This window comes from Bubalus bubalis, chromosome 19 (assembly GCF_019923935.1).
Source record: "Bubalus bubalis isolate 160015118507 breed Murrah chromosome 19, NDDB_SH_1, whole genome shotgun sequence".
NCBI lineage: Eukaryota > Metazoa > Chordata > Mammalia > Artiodactyla > Bovidae > Bubalus > Bubalus bubalis.
In genome coordinates, this window is record NC_059175.1 from 51,661,609 (window position 1) to 51,679,209 (window position 17,601).

Genomic DNA, 17,601 nt, shown 5'->3' on the forward strand with positions numbered 1-17,601 from the left:
GAGAAAAGGGAACCCTCTTCCACTGTTGGTGGGAATGCAAACTAGTACAGCCACTATGGAGAACAGTGTGGAGATTCCTTAAAAAACTGGAAATAGACCTGCCTTATGATCCAGCAATCCCACTGCTGGGCATACACACTGAGGAAACCAGAAGGGAAAGAGACACGTGTACCCCAATGTTCATCGCAGCACTGTTTATAATAGCCAGGACATGGAAGCAACCTAGATGTCCATCAGCAGATGAATGGATAAGAAAGCAGTGGTACATATACACAATGGAGTATTACTCAGCCATTAAAAAGAATACATTTGAATCAGTTCTAATGAGGTGGATGAAACTGGAGCCTATTATACAGAGTGAAGTAAGCCAGAAAGAAAAACACCAATACAGTACACTAATGCGTATATATGGAATTTAGAAAGATGGTAACAATAACCCTGTGTACAAGACAGCAAAAGAGACACTGATGTATAGAACAGTCTTATGGACTCTGTGGGAGAAGGAGAGGGTGGGAAGATTTGGGAGAATGGCATTGAAACTTATCATGTATGAAACGAGTTGCCAGTCCAGGTTCAATGCACGATACTGGATGCTTGGGGCTGGTGCACTGGGACGACCCAGAGGGATGGTATGGGGAGGGAGGAGGGAGGAGGGTTCAGGATGGGGAACACATGTATACCTGTGGAGGATTCATTTTGGTATTTAGCAAAACTAATACAATTTTGTAAAATTTAAAAATAAAATAAAATTAAAATAAAATGTGCAGGTAATCAGTTTTAGTTTGCAATGCATTTGGTCATAAAATCTACTTATATCACTATCTGTGGGATAAAAACATATTTTAAAAATTATAATGGGTAATAGTTATATCAATTAGAAAGTATTCACAGTATGTGGTGCATTTAAGAATAAAATTTCTGATTTATATGATTAACTAAAGTCCTCCTTCTTAAGGTTTTAAGATTTATATTAAAATTTCAAATATATTTTAAGCTAAATTATATAAAGTAATTGTGTGCATAACTTTCTTCAATGGACATCTTAGGTGGGACATTACTCCTGCTTTTCAGTGTTATCAGAAAAAAATTAAAAATATATTGAATGTAGTTTGATATGATCTCAGCTAAAAGTCATTCTAGATAAATACACTCATTTTATGAAATATTTTTCTATAACAAATGCTAACTTTTGCCTAGCAAAGTAGCATGAACTCTCTGAAAATAGCTTATTAATTTATAGTAATCACTTTGATAAATGTTATTTAATATGCTAAGCAGAACTGAATGGATTATTATTACCCAACAGGTCCTTATTATTAAAGTTTTTTTTTTTGCTTTTTTATGGTCATTCATAACATTTAATCCATTTTTCTTAAATAGGCAAATGTTAGCTTTAAAGATTAACTATAAAAATCTAATTAAAAGTGTACCATATATCTCTAACATTTTATGAAATGATCACATCACAATAGTATTATATAACTAAAATCCTTTCTAACATTTACTGTGGAAAGCTGTTTGAACTTTAAAATAAATAACACATATTAATATAAAAATATAGTTAAGTGGGAGAGGTTATTTCTAGTGTTGATTTTATAAAATAAATTATTAGCTTACAATAACATGTTATATTAGTTGAAATATTTAGGGTAATTTTCATTTACTTTGCAGCAACTTATGCAACTAGAGAGACATTAGTTACAAATATCTGTGTTGATTAAAAAAAAAAAAAGAGCAGGGAACCAACATTATGAAACAGCTTAAATGTATGTGACTTCAAAGTATGCTAAGTAGTCCCTTTGTTATGGGAAGTCTGGCAGTTAGCAAAATCTGAAAATATTCAAATCACTTATATAAAATGAAATAATATTTGCAAATAACCCAGGCACATCCCACTGTATACTTTAAATAATTTCTGGGTGACTTATAATTGTATTGATTATATTTGCAGTCAAAGATGGAGAAGCTCTACACAGTCACCAAAAACAAGACCAGGAGCTGACTGTGGCTCAGATCATGAACTCCTTATTGCCAAATTAAGACTTAAAGAAAGCAGAGAAAACCACTAGACCAATCAGGGATGACCTAAATGAAATCACTTATGATTATACAGTGGAAGTGATAAATAGATAAAGGCATTAGATCTGATAGAGTGAGTGAAGAACTATAGATGGAGGTTCATGACATTATAAAGGAGGAAGGGATCAAGACCATCCCCAAGAAAAAGAAATACAAAAAGGCAAAATGGTTGTATGAGGAGGACTAACAAGCAGCTGAGAAAAGAAGAGAAGCTAAAGGAAAAGGAGAAAAGGAAAGATATACTCATTTGAATGCAAAATTTCAAAGAATAGCAAGGAGAGATAAGAAAGCCATCCTCAGTGATCAGTGCCAAGAAATAGAGGAAAACAATAGAATAGGAAAGTCTAGAGATCTCTTCAAGAAAATTAGAAATATCAAGAGAACATTTAAAGCAAAGTGAGCACAATAAAGGACAAAAATGGTATGGACCTAACAGAAGCAGAAGATTTTCAGAAGAGGTGGTAAGAAAGCACAGACGAACTATATGAAAAAGATCTTCATGACCCAGAAAACCAAGATGGTGTGATCACTCGCTTAGAGCCAGACATCCTAGAATGTGAAGTCAAGTGGGCCTTAGGAAGCATCACTACGAACAAAGCTGATGGAGGTGATGGAATTCCAGTTAAACTATTTCAAATCCTAAAAGATGATGCTGTGAAAGTGCTGCACTCAATATGCCAACAAACTTGGAAAACTCAGCAGTGACCACAGGACTGGAAAAGGTCAGGTTTCATTCCAATCCTAAAGAAAGACAATGCCAAAGAATGCTCAAGCTAACAGACAATTGTACTCATCTCACATACTAGCACAGTAATGCCCAAAATTTTCCAAGCCAGGCTTCAACAGTACATGAACTGTGACTTTCCAGATATTCAGGCTGGATATAGAAAAGGCAGAGGAACCAGAGACCAAATTGCTAACATCTGCTGGATCACCAAAAAGCAAGAGAGTTCCAGAAAATCATCTACTTCTGCCTTATTGACTGTGCCAAAACCATTGACTGTGTGGATCATAACAAACTGTGGAAAATTCTTCAAGAGATGGGAATGCCAGAACACCCGACCTGACTCCTAAGAAATCTGTATGCAGGTCAGAAAGCAAAAGTTAGAACTGGACATGGAACGACAGACTGGTTCCAAATAGGGAAAAGAGTACTTCAAGGCTGTATATTGTCACCCTGCTTATTTAACTTACATGCAGAGTACATCATGAGAAACATTTGGCTGGATGAAGCACAAGCTGGAATCTAGATTGCCGGGAGAAATATCGATAACCTCAGATATGCAGATGACACCACCCTTATGGCAGAAAGCAAAGAAGAACTAAAGATCCTCTTGATGAAAGTGAAAGAGGAGTGAAAAAAGTTTGTTTAAAACTCAACATTCAGAAAACTAAGATCATGGCATCTGGTCCCATCACTTCATGGCAAATAGATGTGGAAACAGTGGCTGACTTTATTTTGGGGGGTCTTCAAAATCACTGAAGATGGTGATTTCAGCCATGAAATTAAAAGACACATACTCCTTGGAAGGAAAGTTATGACCAACCTAGACAGCATATTAAAAAGCAGAGACTTTATTTTGCCAACAAAGGTCTGTCTAGTCAAGGCTATGCTTTTTCCAGTAGTCATGTATGGATGTGATAATTGGACTATAAAGAAAGTTGAGCACCAAAGAATTGATGCTTTTGAACTGTGGTGTTGGGGAAGACTCTTGAGAGTCACTGGACTGCAAGGAGATACAACCAGTCCATCCTAAAGGAGATCAGTCCTGGGTGTTCATTGGAAGGACTGATGTTGAAGCTGAATCTCCAATATTTTGGCCTCTTGATGCAAAGAGCTGACTCATTTAAAATGTCCTGATGCTGGGAAAGACTGAGGGTAGGAGGAGAAGTGGACAACAGAAGATGAGATGGTTGGATGGCATCACCAACTTGATGCACATGAGTTTGGGTAAACTCTGGGAGTTGGTGATGGAGAGGGAGGCCTGGCATGGTCCATGGGATCGCAAAGAGTTGGACAAGACTGAGCGACTGAACTGAACTGAACAATCAAGCTATAATCAGAACTCCATCATATCACTATGCCCATCATAAAATACCTTCAATCTGCTATTCATTCATTAGACAATATTTCCTATGTGATTACCACATCTATGACACTGTTCTGTTGCGGATACAACAGTAGAAAAACAAAACAAAACAAAAACAGACAAAAACCTATGCCTTCCTGGGTTTTATACTCATGAAAAAACTCTTGGTTGAGATTATCAAAATAGCTACTAGGTTAATCACATGAGATTCTCCCTCCCTTCTGTATATTTTCTAAACTTTGATCTTTTAAAACAATAAACCAGAATTTGGCACTTGTCATAAATACTTAGATGATTTCACATTTCACTCAGAAGAAAAAGCAAAGTCCTTAACAAGCCCAATAAAAAGCCTTGTGAGCTCTGCCTCTCAGTCACAAGTCATTTGAGCCATGTCTTAGACCCTTTCACCCACCCTTCTCTTAGATACCAGTGTACTTGCTGTTTTTGAATATGTCAAGGACATCTCTGGCTCTTGTTTGGCTTTTGCACCAGCTCTTTCTCCATTCTGAAAAGGTCTCTTTCTACAGATTTTCATACCACCTAAATCCTAGTCATGTCTTTTTTAAATACAAGTAGAGTTGATTTTAAGGACTTCCCTGGTGGCTCAGTAGTAAAGAATTCACCTGCCAATGTACGAGATGTAGGTTTGATCCCTGGGTCATGAAAATCCCTTGAGAAGGAAATGGCAACCTACCAGGGTCCAGCCCCAGTGGGGTCCTGGGATTCCCTTAGTAGAATGGCGTCGGCAAAAGAGGATAGATAAAAGGGGAGAGAAAAAGGCTTGATCTAACTGGCTTATGAGAAAAGCCAATAAAGTTCATGACACTGAACTTGCTATGACCACGGAGGCCACAGGTGCCCTCTCGAATAGCTGAAGGTGCCCCACCTTAGGCACCTTCTCAAGTGGGTCTTAGAGGCCCGGGCCGTTAAGTGGTCTCAGAGGGCCCCCACGCTCCAATTAGTCATCCTGAAGGAAGAACAGAGAAGAAAAGGAGAGAAAAGGAAACAAGAATGACATGGGGAGACCAAGCCTGATGAGTAAGGCCCATAGCTTTATTTTCAAAAGGAGTTTTTATACCCTAAGATGTACATAGAGGATAATAGGGGATGCAGAGTCATAGAAAGTCAGCAGTCGACCTTTATTGAGACCAGGCTTTCTTTTCTGTATAAAAATGCTTAGGGTGATTTACATCATCTTCTGGCCAGGAGGCCTATTAATATTTTATGAATCTTTGTTCTGATAAAGGTTCAGTTCAGTTCAGTCGATCAGTTGTGTCCGACTCTTTGCAACCCCATGAATTACAGCACGCCAGGCCTCCCTGTCCATCACCAACTCCTGGAGTACACTCAGACTCACATCCATTGAGTCAGTGATGCCATTGGGCCATCTCATCCTCTGTCATCCCCTTCTCCTCCTGCCTCCAATCCCTCCCAGCATCAGAGTCTTTCCCAATGAGTCAACTCTTCGTATGAGGTGGCCAAAGTACTGGAGCTTCAGCATCATTCCTTCCAAATAAATCCCAGGGTTGATCTCCTTCAGAATGGACTGGTTGGATCTCCTTGCAGTCCAAGGGACTGTCAAGAGTCTTCTCCAACACCACAGTTCAAAAGCATCAATTCTTCGGCACTCAGTCTTCATCACAGTCCAACTCTCACATCCATACATGACCACAGGAAAAACCATAGCCTTGACTAGATGGACCTTTGTTGGCAAAATAATGTCTCTGCTTTTGAATATACTACCTAGGTTGGTCATAACTTTCCTTCGAAGGAGTTAAGCATCTTTTAATTTAATGGCTGCAGTCACCATCTGCAGTGATATTGGAGCCCCCCAAAATAAAGTCTGACACTGTTTCTAATGTTTCCCCATATATGGGGAAGTGATGGGACGGGATGCCATGATCTTCATTTTCTGAATGTTGAGCTTTAAGCCAATTTTTTCACTCTCCTCTTTCACTTTCATCAAGAGGCATTTTAGTTCCTCTTCACTTTCTGCCATAAGGGTGCTGTCATCTGCATATCTGAGGTAATTGATATTTCTCACGACAATCTTGATTCTAGCTTGTGTTTCTTCCAGTCCAGCATTTCTCATGATGTACTCTGCATATAAGTTAAATATGCAGGGTGACAATATACAGCCTTGACCTACTCCTTTTCCTATTTGGAACCAGTCTGTTGTTCCATGTCCAGTTCTAACTGTTGCTTCCTGACCTGCATATAAATTTCTCAAGAGGCAGATCAGGTGGTCTGGTACTCCCATCTCTTTCAAATTTTCCACAGTTTATTGTGATCTACACAGTCAAAGGCCTTGGCATAGTCAATAAAGCAGAAATAGATATTTTTCTGGAACTCTCTTGCTTTTTCCATGATCCAGTGGATGTTGGCAATTTGATCTCTGGTTCCTCTGCCTTTCTAAAACCAGCTTGAACATCAGGAAGTTCATGGTTCAGGTATTGCTGAAGCTTTGCTTGGAGAATTTTGAGCATTACTTTACTAGCACGTGAGATGAGTGCAATTGTGCAGTAGTTTGAGCATTCTTTGGCATTGCCTTTCTTTGGGATTGGAATGAAAACTGACCTTTTCCAGTTCTGTGTCCACTGCTGAGTTTTCCAAATTTGCTGGCGTATTGAGTGCAGCACTTTCATAGCATCATCTTTCAGGATTTGGAATAGCTCAACTGGAATTCCATCACCTCCACTAGCTTTGTTCGTAGTGATGCTTTCTAAGGCCCACTTGACTTCACATTCCAGAATGTCTGGCTCTAGGTTAGTGACCACACCATCGTGATTATCTGAGTCGTTAAGATCTTTTTTGTACAGTTCTTCTGTGTATTCTTGCCACCTCTTTTTAATATCTTCTGCTTCTGTTAAGTCCATACCATTTCTGTCCTTTACTGAGCCCATCTTTGCATGAAATATTCCCTTGGTATCTCTAATTTTCTTGAAGAGATCTCTAGTCTTTCCCATTCTGTTGTTTTCCTCTATTTCTTTGCATTCATTGCTGAGGAAGGCTTTCTTATCTCTTCTTGCTCTTCTTTGGAACTCTGCATTCAGATGCTTACATCTTTCCTTTTCTCCTTTCTTTTCACTTCTCTTCTTTTCACAGCTATTTGTAAGGCCTCCCCACACAGCCATTTTGCTTTTTTGCATTTCTTTTCCATGGGGATGGTCTTGATCCCTGTCTCCTGGACAATGTCACGAACCTCATTCCATAGTTCATCAGGCACTCTATCTTTCAGATCTAGGCCCTTAAATCTATTTTTCACTTCCACTGTATAATCATAAGGGATTTGATTTAGGTCATACCTGAATGGTCTAGTGGTTTTCCCTACTTTCTTCAATTTCAGTCTGAATTTGGCAATAAGGATTTCATGGTCTGAGCCACAGTCAGCTCCTGGTCTTGGTTTTTCTGACTGTATAGAGCTTCTCTATCTTTGGCTGCAAAGAATATAATCAATCTGATTTTGGTGTTGACCATCCGGTGATGTCCATGTGTAGAGTCTTCTCTTGTGTTGTTGGAAGTGGTGTTTGCTATGACCAGTGCATTTTCTTTGCAAATCTCTATTAGTCTTTGCCCTGCTTCATTCCGTATACCAAGGCCAAATTTGCCTGTTATTCCAGGTGTTCATTCCGTACTCCAAGGCCAAATTTGGCTGTTACTCCAGGTGTTTCGGAAAAAGCAATGGCACCCCACTCCAGCACTCTTGCCTGGAAAATCCCATGGATGCAGGAGCCTGGTGGGCCGCAGCCCATGGGGTTGCTAAGACTTGGACAAGACTCAGAGACTTCACTTTCAGTTTTCACTTTCACGCATTGGAGAAGGAAATGGCAACCCACTCCACTGTTCTTGCCTGGAGGATCCCAGGGACGGGGAAGCCTCGTGGGCTGCTGTCTATGGGGTCGCACAGAGTTGGACACGACTGAAGCGACTTAGTAGCGGCAGCCAGGTGTTTCTTGACTTCCTACTTTTACATTCCAGTCCCCTATAATGAAAAGGACATCTTTTTTGGGTGTTAGTTCTAGAAGGTCTTGTAGGTCTTCATAGGACCATTCAACTTCAGCTTCTTCAGTGCTACTGGTTGGGGCATAGACTTGGATTACTGCGATATTGAATGGTTTGCCTTGGAAACAAACAGAGATCATTCTGTCATTTTTGAGATTGCATCCAAGTACTGCATTTCAGACTATTTTACTGACCATGATGGCTACTCCATATCTTCTGAGGGATTCTTGCCCACAGTAGTAGATACAATGGTCATCTGAGCTAAATTCACCCATTCCAGTCCATTTGAGTTCGCTGATTCCTAGAATGTCGACATTCACTCTTGCCATCTCTTGTTTGACCACTTCCAATTTTCCTTGATTCATGGACCTGACATTCCAGGTTCCTATGCAGTATTGCTCTTTATAGCATCGGACCTTGCTTCTATCACCAGTCACATCCACAGCTGGGTATTGTTTTTGCTTTGGCTCCATCCCTTCATTCATTCTGGAGTTATTTCTCCATTGATGTCCAGTAGCATATTGGGGACCTACTGACCTGGAGAATTCCTCTTTCAGTATCCTATCATTTTGCCTTTTCATACTGTTTATGGGTTCTCAAGGCAAGAATACTGAAGTGGTTTGCCATTCCCTTCTCTAGTGGACCACATTCTGTCAGATCTCTTCACCATGATCCACCCATCTTGGGTTGCCCCACTGGCATGGCTTAGTTTCATTGAGTTAGACAAGGCTGTGGTCCTAGTGTGACTACATTGACTAGTTTTATGTGAGTATGGTTTCAGTGTGTCTGCCCTCCGATGCCCTCTTGCAACACCTACCATCTTACTTGGGTTTCTCTTACCTTGGGCGTGGGGTATCTCTTCACAGCTGCTCCAGCAAAGTGCAGCTGCTGCTCCTTACCTTGGACAAGGGGTATCTCCTAACCGCCACCCTTCCTGACCCTCATCGTGGGACAGCTCCTCTAGGCCCTCCTGCACCCTAGCAGCCGCCACTCCTTGGACATGGGGCTGGTCCTCCCGGCTGCTGCCCCTGGCCTCAGGCATGGGTTTGCTCCTCCTTGCTGCCACCCCTGGCCTAGGGCGTGGGTGCATGGGGTAGCTCCTCCTGGCCACCGCCCCTGGCCTCGGGCGTGGGGCAGCTCCTCCTGGCTGCCGCCCCTGACCTCGGACTTGGGTAGCTCCTCTCAGTCATTCCTGTACCATCTCAGCCTGGCACTCTCGGCCACTGCCCCTGACCTCAGACATGGGGTAGCTCCTCTCGGCCATGCTTAGTGCTCCCGTCGCAGCCGCCTGAAAACTTATTTTCTCTAAAATTAATTTTTCTAAAGTTTGGCACCACTCTCCAAAAGCACTAGATAAAGTTGCATTCCTATAGGGCAAAGGTGCAGTGGGCTACAGCAAGGAAAGAGTTCATTACCTCAAGGGTCTAAAGTTGTTAACACCAAGGCCACTACTTATTTTTTCTATATACCAACTATAGTAATTAATATTTTCCCAGGGACACAGTGCGTAAGGGATATGGAAACTTGGCAGCAAGCCTTGGCTCAACAATGAAATCCTTCACCAGTTCTATCCTAATAATTCTTAACTCCTCAAAAGGCTCTATATTATTTGAATATCTTAAGCTTCCCTTGCCTCTCGCGGTTGGGAGGCTGTAAAAAATCATATGTGTAGCTGTAGGAATCCGGATAAACCTGTCAGGCAAGTTAGAGGGCCATCTGAGTGGTTTGGATTGAAACACTCTTATTATGTCCAGGAGGCTTATTAACTAGAGTTCTAAGTTGATTTCCTTCAGAGAAAGGTGGTCAGGGATAGCCCCCCGTTAATATCAGAGGAGTTGGTGAAAGTCGTAAAATAGTATAACAGACAGATTCTGGTTTTGGGGTAGATGCTCGAGCAGGTCCAGGGGGCCCCTCGAGTCCTGACTTGCCTTGCCCGTCAGGCCTCTCCTGCATGACCTTGTCATGGGTGGGAACTCCTGTCCTGGCTCCCAGAATCAACCTCTCCAGTATTCTTCCCTGGGAAATCCCATGGACAGAGGAGCCTGGTGAGCTGTAGTTCATGGGGTCACTAAGAGTGGTTCATGGCTTAGTGACTAAACAGCAGCAGCATAATATAAGTGAATTTCATACTTCCCTGGTTCAAAATTGGGAAAAGAATATGTCAAGATTGTGTATTGACATACTGCTTACATAAATAATATGCAGAGTACATTGTAGGAAATCCTGGGCTGGATGACTCACAAGCTAGAATCAAAATTGCTGGGAGAAATATCAACAACCTCAGATACACAGACAACACCACTTTAATGCAGAAAGAGAAGAGGAACTAAAGATCCTCTTGAGGAAAGTAAAAGAGGGAGTGAAATGTTACAATTCAACATTTTAAAAAAACAAAAAACTAAGATCATGGCATCTGGTCCTATCACTTCATAGCAAATAGATGGGAAAAAAGTGGAAATGGTGTCAGATTTCATTTTCTTTGGTTCCAAAATCAATGTAGATGGTGACTGCAGCCATGGAATTAAAAGACGCTTGCTTCTTAGAAGAAAAGCTATGGCAAACCTAGATAGCATATTAAAAAGCAGAGACATCACTTTGCTGAGAAAAGTCCGTCTAGTCAAAGATGTGTTTTTTCCACTAGTCGTGTTTGGATGTGAGAGTTGGACCGTAAAGAATGTTGAGTGCCGAATAACTGATATTTTCGAACTGTGGGGCTGAAGAAGACTCTTGAGAGTCCCTTGGACAGCAAGGAGATCAAACCAGTCAATCCTAAAATAAATCAATCCTGAATATTCACTGGAAGGACTGATGCTGAAGCTGACGCTCCAAAAAGTGGCCACCTGATGTGAAGAACTGATTTCTTGTAAAAGACCCTGATGATGGGAAAGATTAAAGTCAAGAGGAGAAGGGGACAATACAGGATGAGATGGTTGATGACATCACTGCCTAAATGGACATGAGTCTGAACAAAGTCCAGGAGATGGTAAAGGACAGGAACATCTAGAGTGCTGCAGTTCATGGAGTGGAAGAAAGTCGGACACAACTCAGTGACTGAACAACAATACTTACCCCGAAAAGGGACTTGGTATCTCTCTACAATAAATTTTGCAAATAGACTAAAACATTTGAAACATTATGCTTGAACCATTTACAGAACTATTAATGACTCTATGTAAAGTATTCTAACACATCTCTGAATAGTCCCAAACCTCTTTGAAGACTTTTAAAAACTAAGAGCCTTATTTTACTACGGAATATTTTTCTTTTAAATTTGAAAGCATGTAGGCTGTCATCTCGACTGAGCGACTTCACTTTGACTTTTCACTTTCATGCATTGGAGAAGGAAATGGCAATCCACTCCAGTATTCTTGCCTAGAGAATCCCAGGGATGGGGGAGCCTGGTGGGCTGCCGTCTAAGGGGTCGCACAGTGTTGAACACAACTGAAGTGACTTAGCAGCAGTAGCAGTAGCAGCATGGAGACTATTAGAAATTGCAGCTTGGACAGATGATAGGTTTCCTAGAATTTTTATCTTCTAATGTCTGACATTGAGATATAACTCCCTCCTATCTGGCTTACTGCAGCCATTATGTGAATCATATTTAGTATGGTCTTACAGGGGGCTTCCCGAGCAGCACTATTGGTAGAGAATTCGCCTGCCAATACAGGAGACACAATAGACTTGAGTTTGATCCCTGGGTCAGAAAGATCCCCTGGAGAAGGAAATGGCACTCTAGTATTCTTGTCTAAAAAATTTGTTGGGCAGAGGAAGCTGGCAGGCTACAGTCCATGTGGTCTCAGAGAGTCAGAGAAGACTGAGCACACACACATGGTCTTATAGAATAATGTAGAATAAATGCTTATCAATTTTTTGCATCAATCATATACAAATTTTAACAGGAAGAATGGTTGCTTGACAAGTTCCATGAGACCATGGAGCTTTACAATAAATCCCAGAAATTAGGGTTTGATTTTTGTGAATGTTGACTTTTTTGCTATGCATAAAAATGAATGAAGATATAATGTCTACTTTCACATATGGAAACAGCCTATCTTGTTCAAGACAAAAGTGAAAACACCAATGTTTCATTGAGTTGTATGGCTACAATGAAAGGCAGCCATAAACCTCAAAGCTGATTTTTAGAGACTTTGGGATGCTTTGCAGCCATAAACCATTCCTGCAGAATCTGTGTTCTTCGCCATCATCTCCAAAATTACACTGAGGCATTGGATCACACATGGGAGATATATGAGCATTTAGAAAGAGACGAATGCATGGATTTAGAAGTCAAAGCACAAGGATATATGTGACATTATTACAGATGGGTTCAGTACCTTGACAAGAAGAAGATGAGCTATCAAAGACTAAGATGGTGTTCATTAGAAATATAAACTCTGCCATGGCCAGCTTGATGTCAAAATGCATTAAATACTCCTTGCAATCTAGAGTATTTATCCAACTAGGAGTATAACATTTGCTTAGATTTTTAAACCTTATGATTAATACATGATAATCGTGGGTAATAAATTTTTTACAAATTATATTTCACTTGACGGTCAGGATGATTTATTATGTTCGTGAATTCATTTAAAATTCAAAACCTTTGGGTGCTGCATCATGGAAATTAATGAGCGAAATTCTCCCACTGTGTAAGTTGCTCTCAGGCTCCTGGGGTCTTATTAAATTAACTTCTTCAGTACATTAAATGTTTCCATACTGTATTAAAGAGTTAATATATCTTGCATTGGGGAAGAATCATGTGGATTTTTAAAAATTAACAACATAGAATTAAAAAAAATAAATCATACTTTGCATACAGTTTCATCTCTTTAGGGTTACAAGGTTCTTTAATAAATAGAGGTATTTTCAGGCAAGTGAAATGGATGACTTGTTTTTGTCCCATCATTTATAGGGAAACCTGTTAAGAAATATCCTTCTTATCTAGCTCCATCTTTGCTATCAATTATCAAGATAAATTTGCCTACAGTAGTTCTAAAATCAGGAGAATGCAAAACTAAGTTGCATTTGTTTCCTGGGGAGGCAAGGCTAGAAATCAGTGGTTAGCTATGCCCCCAAACATTTATATTAGTTAACACTTTGCCATTTGGTAGGAGTTAGCAGGTAGTGGTAAATAATATTTCTGTGGCTAATATTCACATAACTTTGCCTTAATATAAAATGGAAACAATAGGAGCTAGATCACTTTGCCTTAAATAATATACTGTTTAACATTACTACACATACAAAAAAAGAAATGACACATTAGGTACTACTAGTATATTTTTCTGGAGAAAATACTTATTTACACAATGAAGGGCCTTGAGAAATAAGGAGTGAAGAAGTAAGCAAGAAAGCTATCTCACTTAACACATCTACACAAACAGAAGCACACATACAAACATGTCCTTAAATAGAGTTATAAACATATAGTACAGATCATCTGGCAATTAGGGAAGAAGCAGAAATATAATAGGAAAGTATTTTCTATAAACAATAGGACTATTGTACTACCTTGTAAAGCATAGGGTACATAAAAATTATCAAATGTTTGTTGAATAAAGTTAGTGCTGCTGCTAAGTCGCTTCAGTCGTGTCCGACTCTGTGTGACCCCACTGATGGCAGCCCACCAGGCTCCCTCGTCCCTGGGATACTCCAGGCAAAAATACTGGAGTGGGTTGCCATTCCCTTCTCCAATGCATGAAAGTGAAAAGTGAAAGTGAAGTCGCTCAGTCGTGTCCAACTCTTAGAGACCCCATGGACTGCAGCATAACAGGCTCCTCCCTCCGTCCATGGGATTTTCCAGGCAAGATTACTGGAGAATAGTATATTCCATTCAGGAAATTCTTCTCTCTGGTTTCAGTTGAGTCTATTTCTTTGCATTGTATAATATATATATATATATATATATATATATATATATATATGTGTGTGTGTGTGTGTGTGTGTCCTTAGTTGCTCAGTTGTGTCCCACTCTTTGTGACCCCTTGGATTGTAGGCCAAAAGGCTCCTCTGTCCATGGGATTTTCCAGGCAAAAATAGTGGAGTGAGTTGCCATTTCCTACTCTGTGGGATCTTCCCAACAGTGATCAAATGCTTATGTTTTGTGTCTCTTGCACTGGCAGGTAGATTCTTTACCTGTGCCACTTCGGAAATTTATTTTATAGGATATATATATATATATATATATAGGATATATTTTATAGGATATATATATATATATATATATCAGATCGGATAGGATCAGATCAGTCGCTCAGTCGTGTCCTACTCTTTGCGACCCCATGAATCACAGCACGCCCGCCAGGCCTCCCTGTCCATCACCAACTCCCAGAGTTCATTCAGACTCACGTCCATTGAGTCAATGATGCCATCCAGCCATCTCATCCTCTGTCGTCCCCTTCTCCTCCTGTCCCCAATCCCTCCCGGCATCAGAGTCTTTTCTAATGAGTCAACTCTTTGCATGAGGTGGCCAAAGTACTGGAGTTTCAGCTTTAGCATCATTCCTTCCAAAGAAATCCCAGGGCTGATCTCCTTTAGAATGGATTGGTTGGATCTCCTTGCAGTCCAAGGGTCTCTCAAGAGTCTTCTCCAACACCACAGTTCAAAAGCATCAATTCTTCAGCACTCAGCCTTCTTCACAGTCCAAAAACTTACTTTTTTTGTTTATCATTTTTATTCCAATATGCTATCATATTTTTTCATTTTTAATGTTTTTGTAGAATTTATTATCATTATGAATTTTAAGCACTTTTTTTTAGGAAACTGTTTTAATAGTGCACTTTACAGTCCACCTGAAATATCACAACATTGTTAATGGGCTATTATCCAATATAGAATAAAAAGCTTAAAAAATAGTTTTGTTCAAATTCACGAATTGCAATGGTATAGCAACTTAGGAACTTAAAGGGACTAAAAATGGGCCTAATTTCTCTTTAAGTACAATTCAATAAGGTAGAGATTGGTCTTCTATTGAATATATTCTGCATTCTAAATTGAACCTTCTAAGATACTATTTAAATATCATCCTATTTAACCTTTCAAAATACAAGATTTGCCTTTTAATGGGAAGTTGGCAGTCCATCATAAAATGAAACAAAATTCACTTTGACATAATTATTGCCTACAGTAGTAGGCTTTTATTTGTGCATTATAGATTGCATATAGTAAAGATATAAATCCAGCCTTTTTTTCTTTTTTTAACCTGTGAAAGATGAAAAAGAAATCAAGGAAAATCAGGCTTTAATTCAGCTTTAATAATGAAGCAATACTCCAATATTCTTGCCTGGAGAATCCCCTGGACTGAAGAGTCTAGTGGGCTACAGTCCTTAGGGTCACAAACAGTCAGATATGACTGAAGCGACTTGCACAGCACAGAACACATAACTTACAATAAATGTTTCACCCATTCCTAAGAATAAATGCTATACAAGTTTACAAAACTGAAATCACATATCTTCCTAGTCAAAAGAAAGCTAATGAATAAAAAATAGAGTATGGAAAAATAAATAGAACAGTATTCACATTATGATAAGTTATTTATTTGAAGGCCAGTGTCCTAATAGGGGCTTCCCAGGTAGCGCTAGTGGTAAAGAATGTGTCTGCCAATGCAGGAGACATAAGAGATGCTGCTTTGATCCCTGGGCAGGGAAGATTCCCCTGGAGAAAGAAATGGCAACCTGCTCCAGTATTCTTGTCTAGAGAATCCCATGGACAGAGAAGCCTGGTAGGCTACAATCCATAGGATCACAAAGAGTCAGACATGACTGAAGGAACTTAGCATGAATGCACCACACACATACAGGCATGTCCTATTAGACTGAAGGTAAGTGTCTAGGGTTTTGTCTTTGTATATAACAACCAGAGACAGCATCTGACAGTCAGATGTGCTCAATAAACAATTACTGAAATGGGGAGGGAAAGAAGTAAAAAAAAGAGAGAGAGAGAAACAGTAATTAGAGGGTGAGGAAAATGATAAAGACAAACCTGAGAGAAACAACTGAAGGTGAAAGAAGAGACAATCTCTAAAGTGATGTAATTTGAGTCTAATCTTTCTTATCTTTTTAACTGAATCAAATTATAAAGATTTCTAGATGACTATCAGAAGCAGTCCATAGTTCACATTTTTGAAGTGAAAAACTAAGGTTAATTATTTATTTCAGTAAAGCTAAATTTGCTGATAACAGAAGATAGCTAAAATTGTACGGTTTATCAATCACTGATAGGTTAATTAAAGTAAGATAATTATGCCTTATCTTAGCACTTATGGTATTGAAATTGTTAAAAAAAGTTTCTATTACTAACTTGGATTTATTTTAAGGTTACTTAATTAAGTGGTTACTGAACATAATAGAAAATCAAAACATGTCTAATGTATGGCTTACCTTATCATTAAAAAAAAAAAGATAATTATAAGGACTTGTTTGAAATTTGCCCTTGTTTATTTCAACTTATAAAAGTTTTCTTGAATATAGAAGTTATCAATTAGTAGGAACAACTGAACATAGCACTTTTTATTTCATATTTTTCTTTATTCCAACTTTGAAATATGAATGTTAAATTGGATAAATTATTCTAAAATGTTAAAATTTGTATGTCAAATAAAACTTTATAAAATGATGTATCTTGTGCTTCAATGCCCTCTATAAACAAACATACTCTCCCTTATTCCATGCCATGGCTTACTTCCTTAATAGTGGAAAATTCACTACATTTAAAGTCAGCCACTGTAATTTTTAGATATATATCATGATTTAGATGCTTCTTTTCAATTTAATCTAAATTTTGTCCTTCTATCTTCCATAACTTGGGAAATTTTTCTTCCTGGTAACCAAGTCTCCTTCTGAAATATGGAATGTGGTCTAGAACACAAGGAAACTTGTAAAATTTTCCATCTAAAAATAAAAATGGTTAGTTCCAGCTCAGATCCCAAAGTACAAATGCTGTGGAGTTAAAAGAATCAAGCACCTGTTTGTGTTTGTTGGTTTGTTTTTAAGCTATCATGGCTGTTTTGAATAGACTAACTCAGGATCTAGAAAGAAACCATTGAAAATTAATTGGTTAAAAGTTGTAATTGTCTTACTGGGTCTCCTATTAATCTAATTTATCTTATCACACCAAACATGGTCATGCCTTGGTATGCCATGGATGTGTTGTTAAATGGCCAAAACTCTGCTGACACAGTTTTAACAATTTTGAGTGAACTCAGGACTTTATAAAACAATATTTATAAATTGTGTACTTTTTTCAATATTCATTTTATACTTTTTAAATTATTTTTTATTTAAAGATAATTGCTTTACAGACTTTTGCTATTTTCTGTCAAACCTCAACATGAATCAGCCATAGGTATATGTATATCCCCTCCCTTTTGAAACTCCCTCCCATCTCCTTCTCCATCCCACCTCTATGGGTTGATACAGAGCCCCTGTTT